This window comes from Limulus polyphemus, unplaced genomic scaffold (assembly GCF_000517525.1).
Source record: "Limulus polyphemus unplaced genomic scaffold, Limulus_polyphemus-2.1.2 Scaffold5577, whole genome shotgun sequence".
Taxonomy (NCBI): Eukaryota; Metazoa; Arthropoda; class Merostomata; order Xiphosura; family Limulidae; genus Limulus; species Limulus polyphemus.
In genome coordinates this window covers 24,576-30,575 of record NW_013671187.1, presented here as the reverse complement: position 1 = coordinate 30,575, position 6,000 = coordinate 24,576, and positions in this window count along the sequence as shown.

The following is a 6,000-nucleotide window of genomic DNA, read 5'->3' as shown; positions in this document are numbered from 1 at the left end:
TAATTATCTCTTCTAGGTATGACCTTTGTACTCTATTGCTGCATGACATAGGTTGCTAAGCCTTATAAAATTTCACATGTGGAGGATATGAAATGAAATATTTTTTTTAAGTTTTATATATACATTTCAAATAACCAAAAAAATCATAAATTACTATTCCAATACCAGAAAATTCCACTATAATTTATCAAGTTTAGTAGCTAAGCTGTATTTGGGTCTTAAAAATATGAACTTTTGAGTAGACTGAAGACTCACCTTACCAACTTGAAGATTTGTATTAAAAAACGAGATGACATCGTAATATTTCAAAATGGCTAAGAAACCCACTAGAGGGACATTCTGAACTTTCATTTGATTATTCACATGTCATAGACAGAAGTAAGTGTATATAAGGAACCATTTCCAAAAATGGAAAGAGGTATGTTTGATTCAGTACATGAACAATATCTCAGTAAATATAAAAGATAGAAGGTTCTTATTTTATATTCTAGCTTGTTAATATCAGTAATTTGAATTCCTAAGTAACACAAAACTATAGACTTTGTATTTTGACATCACAAACATCTTATTTGAACCAGTGCTGCATTTAACATACCACATGACACACAAAAATTGATGTTTAGGAGTGTATTTTAATATTTACTTTTAAATTAAGAAATTAAATAATGTATAATACTACAATTTGAATTATAATCTAAAGTTTGATACCAAACTTACTGACATAAATTCATAAAATAGTTTAAATAAATTTTGAATGCGAGTCAACAAACGCGATGACATGGCCTTTGACCTATGACCCATGAGGAAAAGGTTAAACAAGCATTTGGTATTCTTTCAATCTTACCTAGCTGTGTAGCACTCATACTGATCCTTGGCTGTGAATAATCCTGGATAGAGCAAATAAGACTTTGGTGAAGCAGGTGATTCATCAGCTATATTTCCTGTTGCAACTTTCAGTGCATTGATGCCTTTGGTAGCTCTTACTAATAGTGTTAATGTGGCTGGTGAAGTTATCTGTCAAAGGTTATCTCCAGGTATTTCAGTGTTTTTTCTGGATGGATAGCAGTGCTTGCAAAGAATAGTAATCACTTATCCTCATTAGCATGTCTGTTGTTGAGTATGCAAAACACAGCTGTGGCTTTGACAGGATTGAGGACCATTCCTGTTTCAGTTCACCATTTAATCACCCTGTTAACAGATGGTTGCGTTTTACTTTCAATTTCAGCTTTGTTAGAGCCTCTGCTTTACACTAGGACGTTGTCAGCAAAGGTTAGCATACGGTAACTTGTTGGACTATCAAACTGAGCTAGATTCATGTTGTAGATGATCAGAGTAGTGATGATTCTCGAGGCAGACCATTGTTGATGATGATCCAATCTGACTGTCAGTGTCCATGCTTCATGATGCATTATCTGGTGGTTAGTGTAGCCACAACCCATCTTACACACATTACAATGCTACCTATTCTGAGGATTTTGTCAACAAAAATGGACAGTTGGTCTCCACTGTAGGCATCTTCTATATCTAAAGCTACTACCAATGTATTTTGACCAACTTCAAACCCTTCCCAGATTCAGTTGTGAATTCAGCAGCTTTAACACAAGTTTCTCTTCCACTGCAATATCCACATAATGATAATACTGGTAGTGGTTCAATTTGATAGGCAAATCTCCTAACTACAGCCTTCTCTGGGATCTTGCCAATGATATTTTGTAGGATGATTATTCAACAGACTTTAAGAATAATGATCCTTCAGGTGTTTGGGTAAGTATTTGAAAAAAGAATCGTTCTATATTTCTGAGATGTTACCTGTGCCACATTAAATTAAACAAACTGGCTTTTGTGAGGTTCTTAAAGATAGAGATTCTTTAACCATCTTGGTCTGAAGCTCCATCATTAGATTCTTTTACAGCTCTATGTATTTCATCAATTCTACAGATGGCTTCCTTTTCAGCTCAGTAGTTATAGCTCAGAAGGTAATTCCTGTAGCTTGAACATCTTCTTCATTAATGTATCTCAGCTTTGCCTTGATCTTCATCTTTGTGTTATGGAGTACATCATCATCATAAATGTCACCATGTTTTTCTGTTCCTTTATGAGCCATAAGATTGTGGATTTGTCAGAATGAAGTACTTGTGAGATTAACCTTGTTGCACAGTTCATTCCATTTCATATAATGTGCTTTAATAGACCATTGCCTGTAGAGAGCTCAGGCTTTATTCCATGCAATCCTTGCCTACTCTGCTTGAGATGAGGTATGTATCTGCATGAATTCAACCTGGGTGATTACAGGCTTTATCAATATCACTATTAAATCAGTATGAGGTGTTCCTTTTGCATAAGTTGTTAGGATTAACACTGTTTGATGGTGGAGAGATTGTTAGAAAGCTTGACACCACTGTACAAGTTTCTAGTTTGTTTTATACCACTTTGTTTTCCAGCCTACACGTGTATCTCATACGAAAGCTTGACACCACTGTACAAGTTTCTAGTTTATTTTATACCACTTTGTTTTCCAGCCTACATGTGTATCTCATATGAAAGCTTTACACCACTGTACAATTTTCTAGTTCATTTTATACCACTTTGTTTTCCAGCCTACACGTGTATCTCATACGAAAGCTTGACACCACTGTACAAGTTTCTAGTTTATTTTATACCACTTTGTTTTCCAGCCTACACGTGTATCTCATACGAAAGCTTGACACCACTGTACAAGTTTCTAGTTTATTTTATACCACTTTGTTTTCCAGCCTACACGTGTATCTCATATGAAGTAATCACTGCATACATTATGCCCCTATGCCAAGTAGAGATGGCATTCAGTGTGGAGCTTATAACAGCAATATCTATTCAGGAGTGTCTGTTACCTTTGCACTTGGCAACTTTTCTTGCCTCATCCTAGTTTAGTAGTAAAAAGTTCATGGCTAAGATGTTGATAGCAGAATGTTTGAATCACCAATGTGTGCAAGAAACTAACACAACACATCATGGTGAAGATTGGAGGTTCCACCCTGACCTGTTTGATAACTTCAGTGCCAGACAGTCCACTTGGTATGGTGGTGAGAACACTTATGGCAAAGACTTGTTTGTGTTGGTAACTACATGTGAGATGGTATGTAATTTGCTGTCATAAAGATCCCAATGGATGTGTTGAAATACAATGGCCATCCCAGTCTTTGAGTCAGCATGTGGTATAAAGTTAAAAGCCAGTGAGAGTGAATTCCCAATGGTCTGAGAGTTTAGCCTCTTGAAAGAGTATGATGTCATAAAATTCAGTTTCTCAAGGCAGTATTTTCTCACACTGACATTGCAGTAACCTATCTTAGTGAGAGACCAGTAGAGTCTGGTGCACGTGTTGTTTACCAGCTTAATGTATTTGTTCTTTTCCTTCTCGAGGTTCTCTGCTAAGTCTCTGTTGCTCCCATAGATACCTGTCTTGGTAATGTTTTATAATATACCATTATTTGTAGGCAATATATTAATTACTCACAATTCAGAACATCAGTTCCTAGCCAAGTGGCAGCAGGCCAGTAGTCCATTAGAATTGAGCTATCATTCTTAAGATGAGTGCCTGCTGGTCAATAGAATATAAATATAAATTTCCATTATCAAAAAGCCTCCCTGTTAAAAGACCATACACAGTTTATTTCTACCCTCTACAAAAAGAGTATGGCAAAATGCCCTGCCCCATTTACTGATCTGTCAACCTACCCATTCTGTTGGTACAGTTTGCAGACTTAGGTTGTGTTGGCTGTTGATCTAGTATTCAGAGATCATCCATCCTAATGTAGTGCACAACTAGGCTCCAGGTGGTTAACACTGGGACTGATCTTACCAAAAGATTTGTCCTTGTCTCAGACTACTGCCAGAACATATACTAAAACTAAACAAAGCTAATATTGACATTAGTGATAACTCTGTATTACACTTACAATTAACTGACTTTAATATAACAAATTTGACTACTGCAGATATAACCAAACTGTTGTACAGTCTAAATTAACACAATTTTCAGATTTCACTGAAGATGGAATGAGTTTATTCAGAAACATTGAACCATACATTTCTGATAAGCAATTACCTCCTCTCACATAATTAGCTATTCTTGTTCAGTGCTGCCCCCTATATGCAAAACAATTTCAAACATGCCACAAGCACCAGTTTTCAGTAGGGAGGAAGGGTTGGGATGAGGATCATACCATCGGTAAGCCAACTACAATCCAAAACCCGGACATTGGGAACCAACATCCATGTGGGGGTAGGAATGAGGATCATATCGATGGCAAGTCAACTACAATCCAAAACCAAGCCATCTGATGGGGTTACGAAAGAGAATCATACCATCTTCACCTCAAGTTCATGAGGCTGAAGGGAATCAAGAACTCCCAGACCCATGAACAGGGTATATGTTAATATAAGAAATTGATAAATCAATCCAGGAACCTGACATCCTGTATCAAAAAGATGTCTGCATAATGTAAACCATCTCCCTCAAAAGTGAAAATGACCAGAACCACCCAAGCAGAGTAACATCCTCTGAATAATAAGCATTAAGAGATAGTGGAAGGGGAAGAACTGTAATAATCTGCAAGAACCTCCACCATGAACCACAACACGAATGGAGTAACAAGAGTATAAATTAGAAAGAAATATAAACATCTATAATACCTGTGTGACAACTTATGATGATTGGTTTAACTCTGATTCCAAAACTCAGCCACTGGAAAATAACATCCAAGTAGGGGTAGGATGAGGGATCCCAACCCAAGGGGTGAACTGCAATTTTGACAGCTCACTCCCATTTATATTTGCTTCATAAGTAATGATATCACGTCAACTACACCAGCAGAACATCACCGCCCTACTCTCAACTGAACGGTTGTATAATCATTTCGATATTTTGTTTGTATTTTGCATTTCATTAACTCATTCAGGAGGATGCCACCATGGTCCACCACCCCAGTGGCTTGAAACTGGAAAGTGGTAAGGACTCTCAAACTTCACTAGAAAAAAAAGGGGTAGAAAATCCAGTGGAGAGTCCAGAGAAACAACAACACTAGAGACAGTGCAATGGGTGACCACAAAACCTTATTTTGAAAAGCAGACCACATCAATTTATTCAATACAAGGCACACAGGGATGGGCAGTTATCCCCTTCTGCTTTACCTTTGTAGTCCATGGGTGAGTACAGTCTAGGACGGGCAAATTTTCTGTTAAAAATTCCATCGTGAACACCCCATCTCTGCAGCATGCATTACATGGCCATAGAAATATAATATACATTTCAACATGGCCTTACAGTGAGGATTTGATCTGTTAAAGAATACCTGCTCATCATTTGCCACAGAGCAGGATCCAAACATTGGGCAATAATACAGGGGAAAAGGGCCCCTGAAAAGGAAAGAATAAGAAAAATAACTTACTTAGTCAATGTCTCACACAGTGAGAGACAAATGTATCATGGGTGGTTCACATGTCCAACTGAAGAAGGACCTCCAAAGGACAAAAAAGATAAAATGACAATGAAAAGGTAAGGTGTCAAATTTGGTGAGAAGACACTCAGAACAAAGTATGGGAGGAAGAAGACAATTGAATGAAGAGCCAAACCTAATTGGCAAAGGTGGAAGGAGAGAGATCACAAACAGAGGATAGCTGCCAAGGAATAAAGAGGTGGGAATGGGCACCACAGAAAAAAGCCATGCAGGCAATATAACAGAGAAAAGCACGTACAGGGCATAGAAGTCTATCCAGATCAGGCTGAAATGGAAGGAAGGGAAAGTGGCTAAATGGAGGAGTTATCCACACCAGCCACTAAAGAGTTATGGAGGAAAGAACAATCCACAGAAAGAAGAAGATATGTAGAAGGATAAAGAATATGTGAAACATTGATGTCAAATAAACAGCCCACCAACGTCCACAGGCAAGGAGGAGAAGGAAGGAATATGTAAGGGAAAGGTGAAACAAGAAGCACGGGGAGAGTAATTCAAATGTAGGCAA